The following is a 14,069-nucleotide window of genomic DNA, read 5'->3' as shown; positions in this document are numbered from 1 at the left end:
CTTGAGGTTCACTCACTAAGGCTGAACTGCTACCAAATTGCTGAGTGGAGAAATCACACCCTCTCCTGGAGGATATGCCAGCCACAAGAGAGGATATTTACAACAGACTGAATCTTTCCTGGCAGGAGTAATGAATTCTCTTTCCTGGGTAACATTTATTTTCTCTTCACAATCTTCAGTGCTTCTTCCAGTAGACCATTAGTGGACTTTAGAGAGACATCTTTAACATCACAGAAAGCATGCATCATATCTTCCGATCAGGGAATCCACTAAAAGTGAGTGAACTTTGGCAATGTCTTGTGTCCATCAGATTCAGCCTTGTGGTTATAAAATCTATTATCCTACAGCTAACTTAATAGAACAATGAAATGGCTATTAGAAACTCAGTTATGGTGCTGGCTTTGTGACATCTGTTGAGTGTTCAAGTTGTAATATGTTCTGAATTAATGATCAGTATATGGTATTGTTTCTCCTGTAGCCAGAATTGATAAGCCTAGGAGCCAAGGTGTGGAAGTGAGAATGACTTTGGTCACTATTACTAAAATAATTCAGTGCCAAATGTAGGTTGCTTCCCATCCCTACAAACATATGCATTTCTGATTCCCAGAGAAGGAATGCTTCCTACCAGGGGAACCAAAAAAAGTTCCTTTGAATTGGAAGGAGGTTGCCCATTAGCTACCATAGAACCAACAGACACATAAAGGATTTAATGTACTGGTTGGTATGATAGGTCCTGATGATCCAGGGGAGATAGGCCTGCCAATATAAAATGAGGTCAAGGATGAATATGTCTCTAATCAGTGGTGTTTCCTGGTATTCTCAATTCCACTGGTAAATGTAAATATGAAAATGCAGCAGCAACTACACACAGGCAAGATTGTTATTGGCATGGACTCTTCAGAAATAATACTTTGGTTCACCTCCCCTCTCCCTTCAGATAAATAACCATGGCCAGGTGAAGTTCTGGCTGAGAACAAAGAGTATATAGAAAGGTAAGGAGAAAGGAAGTTACGAATATCTACTCTAGTCACATAATAATTAAAGGAATGAAGACAGCAAAAAAAAATGCACTTTTTCTTCTCTGCTTTGATATGTACATATATATATATTTGCATATATATTTTGTTATTATATATATACTATATATTAAACAATTATTTTTTCTTTTCTTCCAGTCCCCAATAATTTAGCAAAATGTATGTTAATAATGGGTAACTCTATATTTCAATATTTAAATTAGAAGCTATCAAAAGGAGGTTGTGACTGAGCTATGACAGATTTAAAAAATCACAAATGGAGAGACACAATGGCTTAAGGGGTTTTATGTCCCCTCATTTGGATTACCTATTGGCAACTTGCCATCGCCACTGCCTCCTCCTAAGCCTGGCTTTGCACATTGCTGAGGAGAAGCTGGTGACTACATTTCCCAGAATGCGTTTTTCTGTACAATTCTAGGGTAAACTTTGAGGTACTTGTTTAAAATAGTGGAGGTTGAAGGGGAGAAATCATTTTCTTCTGAAGTCAGTTGCAGAGAGATTCCTGGGGAGATGTCAGATTCATTATGGCTTCCCAGTAAGCTCCTGAGAACCGTCCACTTCATGTCTTAGAATGAAACAAATGATGAGAATGAACCAGATGATGAGAAATTCTGAGATTTCCCTTCTTTCTTGCAAGTCTGTGAGAAGAATCCACCTGAATGCTGTGCAGGCTGAGTTCTGCTGTATATACATCCTTGATCTTCTGTGGCCATTTCCCTGACTCTTGGCAATGACTTAATGGTGTGCTGGACTTTTGCAATCCCAACTTTTCCTATTAGGTTTTAATTTACAATTCATTCCCATATTACATAAGGCAGTTTATGGATTTGTTTATGGGTTTGTTGTTCATGAGGTTTTTTGGTGGTGTTGTTTCTCTGTTATTTCCCCAACCAAAATCTGATTCAAAATTCTGTGGCCAAGAATGCCAGAGCACTTCAGTTAACCCAGAGTCAATTGATCCTCAGGTGATGTGCACGTGCAAATCCCTGCCAGCTCAGTCAGTACATTTGAATGTATGCAAGGTGAGTGTTGAAAGTAATAATAATAATAAAAAACTAATCTTCTGGTTCTGATAGTTACAATATCTTATATATTTCCAGAGACTCTGCTTTCCAAAATGCTGTTTGGAAATACATAAGTATTTGTGGTTGCGTCAAAGCAAGTTATCTGTTTAGATCAGGTGGTGTGAGAGATTTCCTTATGTAAGTATCTTGTTTGAATGGGGCACTCATGATTGATGTTGATAATCATAGGGCCTACCAGCTAAGAATGTTTCCTCATACCTTGTTAAGAAGTAATTTGGGAGATAAAAAGAAAAATAAATGGGTGACCAAGGCAAATCATAAAACTCTTTGCCTCTCACTTTATGTGTTTGTAAAATCAGGGTAAAAATAGCACCTGATGCTGTGAGAATTGAATGACAAAATAGTTAAAATTAGATTACACAGTGCTTATTGTGAATATGTAATACATTTTAGTTTACTAGGAGCAGCAGGATTATAAGGACTTAGTTTATGTTTCCTAGCGTTTTGTGGGAAATTTAACATTTAGATTCTTTAATGAGGTTGTTAGGCTATCTAGAAAAAAAAAATAATATATCTTGTGTTTGTATTGACTTCACTTATTTCTGAGAGTTAAGAATGTCTCCAAATTCAGCTCTTTATCATTGAATTATTGAAATAAAACCTCCTCATGGGCCTCCTAATGTGATTCTTTGCCTCATACTCCTCCCAGCTCAGGCCAAAGTTCCTGGAATGCTGCAATTGTCAATGATCCTCTCCTGATATAATTGGTTTCTATCTCGATTTGAATTAAGCATTTGTGTTGGCTGGCATAAATTCAAAGAACCAAATGGTTTCCTCTCTGAGAAAGAGCAAAAGATGTGAAATAATCCTCAAAACAAGCAACATGATACTTTCTTGGTAATGTACAGCTACGTGCCTGTAGAATAATGATAATTAAGAAAAATATTTTTGAAGATCCACTTATCTCTTAGAATCTTATAAGATGAAATGACATCTTCTTTATTTAGAAATAAAAATTCACAGTGAATTAACTAAAATTACATTTCAGCATATGCTAATACCAACACTAACTCCATATAAATATGGAGAACTCAAAAATACATTTTGGTAACCATAGTATAGACTACATTAGAAATGCATTGACTCCTGAGCTCTAACTTATGTGTGTTTGCTCACATCAGAAGCTCACCCAGCTTGTCCAGTTTTAAAAATGCATGGCATATATTTTCCCACTAACTTTTCAGGACTACAATGAGGCCAAACAAGGCTATACATGTAAACATAATAAACTATGTTAAACAGACAATATTGGTATTAAAATGGGTCAAGAAATATTTCTGACCTCGAAAATATATTACATATGCCAAAATAGTTCTTTTCATATACCAGTCATCATTAACTTTCTCTTATCTTTTGTTACTCACATCCAATCAGTTATCTATTTTGTTAATTATTCTGTTACAAATTTGTCCCTATTTTGCCATTCCCAACTTAATTCAGATTTCCATTATGTCACACTTGAAATCCTGTAGTTGTTTTATCATTGCTCTTCTTCCCTCTAATCTATCACTCAATTTTAATCTGTTTGACTGGCCCATCAGATTATTTTTCCTAAAATAATAACTTTATTATCACAATTCTCTGATGAATGCCTTTAAGTAGTTTCATTGTTCTGACTCTTTATATCTCTTCACCTCTTTTGGGATCATTCAAACTTCATCTGTGTCCTTATCTCTTTTGTGGATCAAGCAGACATGCCTTTGGTGGACTTTGGAGCCAGACAGACCTGAACTGACTGCTTGGTTTTGCCCTCTAATTGTGAGATGCGGTTGAGTTCTTCAGGTTCTCTAAGCATTACATGCCTCTTTATTAATTAACATGGAGACAAAAATGTGTGACTGCCTCAAAGGACTGCTACGAGAATTAAAATGAAATAATGTGAGTTCTCAGGGCTCCTTGTGTTTGCGTCTTCCCTTGGGTTGATTCTTGACGTTTCCCACAGCACGACTCCCAAACACCATTCTTCACTTCCACCTTAAGCGAAGAAACCGAAGAAAGTGAGACTGACTCCTGCCTCCAGGCCAGAGGAAATGTCTGCTTCTCCAAACTTGCCGAAGGAAGAAAAAGAGCAGCAAGAAGCAATTGAACATATTGATGAAGTACAAAATGAAATAGACAGACTTAATGAACAAGCCAGGAGGAGATTTTGAAAGTAGAACATAAATATAATAAATTCCGCCAACTATTTTTTAAGAAGAGGTCAGAATTGATTATCAAAATCCCAGATTTTGGGGTAACAACATTTCTCAACCATCCACAATTGTCTGCACTGCTTTGGAGGAAGATGAAGAGGTGCTGCATTATTTGACAAGAGTTGAAGTGACAGAATTTGAAGATATTAAATCAGGTTACAGAATAGATTTTTATTTTAATGAAAACCCTTACTTCGAAAATAAAGTTCTCTCCAAAGAATTTCATCTGAATGCGAGTGGTGATTCATCTTCAAAGTCCACTGAAATCAAATGGAAATCCAAAAAGGATTTGATGAAAAGTTTAAGCTAAACACAGAATAAAGCCAGAAGGAAGAGATGGCATGAGGGACCAGTGAGCTTCTTCACCTGATTTACTAATCATTCTGATGCAGGTGCAGATGAGTTACAAGAGGTCATCAAAGATGATATTTGGCCAAATCCAGTACAGTACTACTCGGTTACTGACGTGGATGATAAGGAAGGGGAAGGAGAAGAAGATGATGATGGTGAGGATGAAGAGGAAGAAGAATTAGAAGATATTGATGAAGGAGGGGTTGAGGATGAAGGTGAAGAAGATGATGATGAGGAAGAGGAGAAAGGAGAGGAAGATAAAGAGAAGATGACTAATGGAACACTGATGGATTCTGATCTTCCTTTTTTTAATTTTCTCCAATCCCTGGGAGCAAGTCTTTTTTTTTTTTCTCCTCTTGTTCTCAGTCATACTGTTTTTAAGCTCTCTTTTCTCCTTTATACCATGGTTCTCAACTTATTTGGGGGGGGGGGGTGATACTTTGAGCAGAATTCAGTGGGAAAAGAATATCTACCCCTTTCTGTTCCAAATTCATTTTTATCCCTTCCTGATGCAACAAAAACTTTATGTAATCCACAAAACCGTGCTCTGTGGGAAACAAGAAAAACCTTCTGCTCCCTTAGCTCTGCTGGAAGCTGGAGGGTGCTAGGCCCCTGTGTAGTAGTGAATAGAATTCTAGCTTTTTTCCTCCATTCTCTGTATATTGGGCTCAGAGATTACACTGTGCCTCTATGTGAGTATGGATGGTTAGCACTTACCAACATGTATCTGTCTACTTTCTCTTGTTTAAAAAAAGAAAACAAAAGCTTTAAAAAATGGGGTTATGGAAGGTCAGCAAAGGGTGGGTTAGAGATGTTTGGGTGGGTTAAGTGGGCATTTTGACAACATGGTTTCTCCTTTGACATGTTTAATTGTGATGTTTAGCAGGCAATCCTTGCAGTTTAAGATGACATATTTAAAACAAAATTATCTCCTAATGATGACTTGAGCCCTGCCACTTGATGGGAGAATTAGTAGAACCTGTAGGATCTTACTTGCAACTGACATTCTCTATTGTAATTTTGTTCCTGTTTATTTTTAAATTTTTCTTTTTGTTTCACTGGAAAGGAAATATGAAGTTCAATTTTAAACGTTAAAATTATACAGGTTGCTTTATTACGATAAAACTAAATGTATACACAAAGGATTTGACACTTTCCTCTCAGAAGAGATATACTTAATGTGACTTTCCAAGTTTGACTTGTATAACATTATTGTCAAACTTTGTCACCCTAACTTTGTATTTTTTGATACACACTTTGCAGGATGACCCCAGTGCTATGTTGATGGAGTAAAGGGATTTGAATCAATGTGTTAATGTCTCCATAGCTAGGAGCCTATCATAGGTACTATTTGCCATCAGTTTCTGAAATTTTTCACATCATTCAGGATACCAGATTGCTGAAAACTCAGTTCTGAATATGTTGTACCCTTGATTTGTATCTCAAATTGGCATTTCAAAATACAGGCTTTTATTTGCCTGGATATATAATAGGGCTTTTATTTACCTGGAAAACACGGGCCTTTATTTACCTGGATAATAATAGTGCCTGTGATCACCGTCAGATAGACTTGGTGCTTTACTGCTGAGTTAACACACAGGGCAATTGTTGGCATGTCTTCACTGGCACTGTAAGATGTGACCAAGAAGACAAGCTTTCAGAGTAAGAAGTCCATATTGGTGGTTAAGAAACTCAGGTTAGGAGTACTTTTGTCTCAGAGTACTAACTCTAGCATATAGCTCTCAAATGAGACCTGTCTGTGTGAATCTGGGTGAGATGACGGACTCTGCTCTGTCTGCTAAATGCCAATGTGCATAAATAACATTTTGAGATGCTACCTAATGCATAAGCTTTTTAATGCTGCAAAAATATAGTACTTAAAATTAAATGCCACTTAACTTTTTCAGAGATTAAATAATGGGCAGCCTGGTCAAATTCAAAGCTTTTTGATGTATAAAAACTTTATAAATGGAACTGTTCCATCAATAGGTAAAGTGTAATGAAAACCTGTCAGGATGGATAGCATGCAATTTCTGCACAGGTGTCTGTAGTAAATACATCACTGTATATCAGTCAGGAATCTTGTTTCAATCAAGGAACATAAAGATTTAAAAAATATAAATAAATAAGTATTGCATATGATGGGTTCAGTGCCTGGTGAATAAATACATATTAACTATTCAAAGTATAATTTGACCTAAAATCAAAAAGATTAATGTAACTCAATAATGTTTAAGAAGGTGGCCCATGTTGGTGACTGCTCAAATATAGCTGACTGGGGCTTTTGCCCCAGTTTTTGCCTCTGGATTTTCTAGTCAAATCACTTGCCTCTATCCCTCACCCTGCCCCCTCCCCCCAGGGACCACCACTGATCTAACTGAAAAAATCTAAGGCTTATGGATACACTCCCATGTAAGAGGTAGCCCACTCAGACCTTGAGAACCTCATGAGGACTTTTGGTTTCACAGCCCCTCCGAAATCTGGCCTAATGTGACTGCATCTTGTTTTCATTTCTCCCCAGTGTCCAGAGCTCCACTAAATAGATCTTGTGATTCTAACCACTTTGACCATTTTCCCATCTGCTATGGACTGAATGTTTATACTCTCCCAAAATTCAGAATTCAAATATTGAAACCCTAATACCAATTTTTCATTTTATAAAATGTAGGTAATGAAGTACATTTCCATGAAGAAAACATTGTTAAATTATTATTTTCCTTGTTTTTAATATTAAATAGAGAATTATTAGGCTGTTTTGTGTGGTGTGTTCTATATTACTAAATTTGTATTTATAAAAATGTCTACAGTTTGTACTTGTCAGACTTTAAAATTTAAAAAATCATTGGTAGTTTGCTATTTGAAACAACTTTTTCACTACTTTTCTCATTTTAATTTTCTGTGATTACCAATAATAAATGCTAATAAACATTTTTGGGCACATTTTCTATACAGAATTTAGACTGGTCTTTCCAGATCTTCTCACACAAAACTTTTATTAAAATTTTAATTGTAATTACCTTGAACTTAAAAATGAGTTTAGAAGTAATTGACATATTTGTTATGATACCCACTTATTCAAGTTCTAATTCATCAAAGATTATATTTGCATGCCTAGAAATATCTACATATTTGGGACTGTTTGCTCCTGGTGTGTATGTTGCATATTTTTATCCATGCATGCCATTCCACTACAGTTCTTGAAATTATATCTTACATAAATACTTTCAACAAGGATAAATATATTAAAATATGTTAAATAAAATATGTTAAAAGTAGGAAGTATAAAAGTTATTTTTCAGTCTGAAGAACCACACATACACACGTGTCTTTATGAACATTTTTTAACAAGGCAGTACAGTAGAATCATTAAAGATCAGGCCCTATGTTATTCAGGTGGATTTTCAACCCACTCCTGCTGCTCACTATTCATAATTTTTAGCAAAATATTTAAATTCTGTAAGACTTTTTCTGATTTGTTACATGGGATAAATGAAGGTCATAAGCCTGTTATTAAGGCATCTTAAGTCTTGTAATGAAGATTAAATGAAATCAACAATATAAAATGATAGAGAAGGAACAATCAATAGAGTTTAGCTATTAATAGTATTATTGGTTTATTTCTTTACATATTTTCCTTTGTCTTTGAATTTTCTACAGGAATGTGAGCCCCCATCTCTTCCTTTCAGATACCACCACTTAATTCCACTTGATAATTACAAAGCTTTTTACCCTTCGGAGTGAAGGGAAGCTAACTTCAGAATAGCCTTTTATTTCCTGACTCAGTCAAGGGGCTAACCTTTGGATAAAACAAATACAGTAAAGTCTTGGACATTTGCAGGAGAGGGATTACAATTTATAATTTTTACCCAAAAATGTATAAAGGAAGCTATAAGGAAGATGATTTAAAATGTTCAGAAGATTGAAATGTATTAGTTTTCAGAGAAGACCTAAGTATTGCTATGGCTGAGGCCAGAGATTTTTTTTTTTTTTTTAATTGTGGAGCACAGCAACAGGTTTTTTTAAAAACTGCTTCCTAGATAGGATAACAATGGAAAAATCAATAAAAGTAATTCTAAAAGAACCATGCAACATGTGCTTCAAGTAGTTAGTTGCTGGTTGGTATAACTTAATTCAGAGTAGTTTTGTCCTCTTTGCCATGCTGTTTCCAACATTTTTTGGTTGAAGTTTCTTCTAGATATTTTATGTGTATTTTTTAAGAGCCAGTGAAACTAGAATGAATGAAGGGATGTTCCTGCCCTTGAGAAACTCACAATCTAGTAGAGAAGTCAGATCTGTGAAGAGGTCATTCCAACACAATGCCTTAAAAGCTGTCAGAGTTAATAACACTGTATGTGACTCAAAAGGTAGGGAGCAGCTTCTACCCTGTGGTGCAAATGATAAGATTTCACAGAGGAGGTGACAACTTAGCTAGGTCTTCAAAGATGAGTAAGAGTTTTTTAGGCAGAGAAAAAAAGTTGTCCTCTTGGCATATAGTGGTGTTTTACTTGATCTTCTTGAAAAAAATACCCATATGGTTTTCTTGGAACATATAGGAATTACATGAAATCAGTGATATGACAGAGACAATAATTAAAAATTTGGCAGGCACTGAAAATAGAGAAACAAGCTTAAGGTGTTGTATAGTTTAATTACATTACATTGTTGTATAGTAATCAAAACAAACCCATGCAAAGATTTCATTTGGATATAATCTTTAGATGCTCCATATTAACTAATATTTTTAAAGCTTTTTATTGAAACAAAATATCCATATGCATATATCATCATTCTACAACTTGATAAATTTTCACTAACTGAGCATGCTGAGGTAACAAGCACTCAGATCAAGAAACAGAAAATCTCTCGCTTCGTCTCAGCTTCCCCTTCAGCACAGACATATATATACTACCAACTGTAAAATAGTCAGTGGGAAGTTGTTGTATAACAAAGGGAGTCCAACTCGAGGATGGAAGATGCCTTAGAGGACTGGGGCAGGGAGGGTGGGGGGGACTCGAGGGGGGGGAGTCAAGGAAGGGAGGGAATACAGGGATATGTGTATAAAAACAGATGATTGAACCTGATGTACCCCCCCAAAAAAAATAAAAATAAAATAAAAAATAAATAAATAAATAAATACATACGATGTAAATTTTAAAAGGGGAAAAAAAAAAAGAAACAGAAAATCATCAGCATTTTGGAAACATATCATGAGCCCTTCTCATTATACCTTCAAGCCACTATGCAATTCCCCAACGGTATTGTTATCCAGGATTCTAGCTTAGGTTGGTTTCATATTTATTTTTTCACTTAATATAAAGGAAATCAGACAAGATATATATATATATTCTTGTGTGTGGCTTCTTTCACTCAACACTTGTTTTGAAATTGACACATATTATTAAGTATAGCAAATGAATGGTTTATTCTCATTGTTGTATAGTATTTCACTCTATAATTTATCATTTTTACTTTCGATGGAAATTTATGTAGTTTTAAGCTTAGGGCTATTCTGAATAGTGCTCCTATGAACATTTAGTACTTTTTTTAGTTGCCATATGAAAATGTTTCTGTTGAAAATATATTTAGGAGTGAATTGTCACATCATGAATTGTGCATCTGGTCATATTAATTTGACATTTTGCTCTAGGTTTAAGCTTGATTTGTGGAAATGGGTATAGTTAGAGCTTGGACAGAAGATGGCCAGGGGATTGATAATGGTGGATACTTAACTCTCCACCTCTCATTTTCTTGCTAAATGAAGTAACTTTTTCTGTATATTGAATTATCTCCCAAGGGACTACTTAGTCTATACAGAGCTAGTCTTCTGTCTGGTCCATTTTACAAAAACGCAATTTATAATATCAGTTGGACTCTAAATGGGGTAAGATAAATCCCTCCCTTCCCAATCTGCCACTACACTAAAAACATGCTATTTATACAGATATAATGAATATGAAACCAGATGTTGGACTATATTCCAGTGTGTATTAGGAAATAAATTGTGCAGAGAAACAAACATGAAAATGTTGTCGAACTTAAAAAATTATTGAGAAAACAAAGAACCATTTACTTTCTTGTAAAGTGTAATGATGCATTCTTTTAAAAATGAGATGATTCACTTGCACCCAGGACATATTTCTATAACTGAGCTCCAGAAAAGATTCAGCTTGTGCTTATTTTTTAAAAAGAGAAATATATGTTTAGAGTAACTTCTATAGTCATATAATGTTTTACATAGCTACACTGGTAAGTAGCTAGCAAAGTGATATAAAAGTAGATGAGAGGAACGGGAAGGATAAGGCTACATTAAATGAAAGGTGGGAAGATGGAGGAAACTGGATAAGTGGCAGTCTTAGGAAAAGATAATGTACTGTTAGAATAAACAATTATTGCTCATCTACTACTTTAAAGACTTGCAAAATCATTTGGGGAAAAAGACATGGCAATAAATGGCTTGAGCAAAAAACAGCAAGTGATGTGCTTTTAAAAAGAGGGATAAGGTGCAAGGGGTGTAGAAGGAGAGGAGGTAACGAGTAACACCCAGAGGTGGGAGGACCCCACTCACCAGTTTTTAATTATGTTTACAGAAACTTTGTGGAAAAGTATGTGAAATGCAGATGGAAACCATGTCATGGACAGCTGAAAGTGACAATCTAAAAGAGAAAATTTCATCAATAGTCTATAGGAGAAGAAATCTCGGGTTTAGAGTAAGGAGAATGTTGTGAGCTATAAAATATTGCTAAGAGGAAATTTGGAATTCATATTCAAAATTTAACGCTCCTTCTTGGTGGGTAGATTACATCTAAAACATGAAGCTAGAGGAGGAAAAGTGGAGGTGTCATGTTGACCATAACACAATCATATAAAATGGAACAAATTGATAAATTATCTGTGGCTTTTTTAAAACATATGAAGTTGGTATTTTTGGCCACCTATATTCAAGGTAAATTGATTAGAGGTTGAACAAAAAGATTATGATGATATGGAAGCAGCAGGAATTACATGTCACAGTAATGAGGTAAGAAAATGAATTTTTATAATCACTAATTATTACATTAATGAGGAAATTAATCAAATATGGGAAACATAATTGGAAAACTGATGAGCGAATATGATTGACTATATTAAATGGGGAATAAGCTAAGGCACAGAAAGGAGGTATTTATATGTTTAGTATTAGAATCTTATCCTGAATAATTCCTTCAAGAAAATAAGATAGAAAAATGACAATTGCCAAGAATTAAATGTTGATTTTTTGAATAATTTCAGGGTTTATCACTGGTGGCCTAACACATACTGATACATGTCACAACTGTATCACAACATACGTTCTTTGAAGAAAGGGATGGTGAATCATTATGTCTTGGATCTGTCACAATATTTGATACAAACACCATCATCTTGCAAGAAATATAAGTCCACTGAGACTAACTTAAGTAAAAATTTGTCATAAGGCCATAAGGGCATCTCAAAGAACCTAAGGAGAAGGACAAATATATAGTAATACTTTGTATTTAATAATATACTAGAACCAGGGCCTGGCAAGTTTGCAAGATTCTCTCTGTATCTGTCAACACTGCTTATCTACATTTATAACTAATTATTTTTTCACTCTTTGCAGAACAGCTTTCTTTATCTCTCTAGTCCTCGTGGTGAAACATATCACTGCTGAGTGCTCCTGATTATCCATGTTACAGGAGCATTCAGCCCAGGAGAGATGAAGTACATCTTTTGCAATACAGACTTGAATTCCCAGGAAGGAACAACTATGAATCAATGCGATACAGCTGCCCAATACTGGACCAAGAAACTGCAGCCAGGGCTGCAGCAACAGATGGGTCCAGCATGCTGCCTTCCCAAAGGACAACCATTTTCAGAAGGGATGATTGTTTTAAAATACCTACAGTGACCTACATTTCTCATTGTGGATGTGTTGAATGCCTGAAAAAAAGGTCACATTTGGTTCTCCTTTAGTGACTCATGTATTTCTATTGGCCAGATGTTTTTGGTACCTGAGCTATTTTAAGAAAAAAAAATAAGAGCCAAAGTTATTTAGGATTAGAGGCAGCTACTATTAATTTTCTTTTATTCTCAAACTATACTATTTGACAGAGAAGAATTAGATGACTGTGTTCAAACTCCACCTCTTCCACTTACTAGTTTTGCATGCTTTAGGTATGCCTTTTCCTCCATAAGGCACATTTCCTCATCTGTAAAATGGAAATAATAATTAATAAGAATCAGTATCTCATAGCACTGTTGTGTAGATGAAGCAAGATATTTCCTGGAAAGCTCTTAATATAGTGCCTACCATATAGCAAGTATGCTGTTAGTACTGTATTGTTCTTATTACTTTTATTCTATTAGACAATTGTGTTAGTTTTCTATTGGTGCCGTAGCAAATTACCACAAACTTAGTGGCTTAAAAACTACACAAATTCATTACCTTACAGGAGGTTAGAAGTCTGAGATAGATTTCACTGAGTTCAAATCAACCTGTCAGCAGTGCTGCATTCCTTCTGAGGGCTTTAGGGAAGAATCTGTTTCCTTGAATTTTCCATCTTCTGAAGTTCAGCCACCTGCATTCCTTGACTTATGACCTCCTCCATCATGAAAACCAACAGTGTAACACCTTCAGATTTCTTTCTCAGACTCTGATATTCCTGCCCTTGCATTACAAGGACTCTTGAGATTTAATCAGGCCCGACTGGATAACCCAGAATGCTGTCCCCACCTAAGATTCTTAATCACTTTTACTGAGTTAATTAGCATATTGACAAGGGTTAAAGTGAAGGCATCTTTGGGGAGCTGTGATTCTGCCTGCTACAACAATAAAGTCCTTCTTGACAGTTAGTCCCTTTCTACAAAACTTATACTATGAAGATTTTGGTCTACAAGTTTATTTCCTAATTGAAAAGAATATAGTAATTGAAGAAAAAATTCTAACAAAGTCAAGTTTTATGAAGAAAAAAGAAATAGAATTATTGATGCTGGCATTTGACTATTTTAAAAATATTTCTCATACATATATTCATAAGTATCTTGATATTATGTTAATATATACAAAATAAGTTATAGGGTATACCATGTTGCAGAAAATGTTATTTTACCAAAGTACTTCTTAGTTACAAGTTGTTCTTTATAATCTACTGGTGTGTGGAATTAAATTACCAATGCCCTATATTGCTTAAAGCAGATCAAATTAGCTGACCAGATATAAACAATAAAAACTTTTCTAGGCATATCACCAACACACATTTTTAAAAATTTTACTTAATCCTGTTAAAAATACATTTAGTTGGAAAGAGAGATAGAGAGTATTTAAAACTCCAGTTTATGAGTTCCAGAATTGTCTAGCCCATACAAACAAGTCCGCAATCTCCAGTAATGTTTTTCCTTTCTGT

At 35.1% G+C, this 14,069-nt stretch overlaps 1 pseudogene; it reads left to right on the top strand.

The window, feature by feature from the left end:
• Nucleotides 1–2,052: 2,052 nt before the first annotated feature.
• Nucleotides 2,053–12,574, top strand: LOC130835567 (protein SET-like; annotated as a pseudogene).
• The last annotated feature ends 1,495 nt before the right edge of the window (nt 12,575–14,069 follow it).

Source organism: Hippopotamus amphibius, chromosome 14 (assembly GCF_030028045.1).
Source record: "Hippopotamus amphibius kiboko isolate mHipAmp2 chromosome 14, mHipAmp2.hap2, whole genome shotgun sequence".
Taxonomy (NCBI): domain Eukaryota; kingdom Metazoa; phylum Chordata; class Mammalia; order Artiodactyla; family Hippopotamidae; genus Hippopotamus; species Hippopotamus amphibius.
This window is presented reverse-complemented; position numbering and strand designations above follow the sequence as displayed.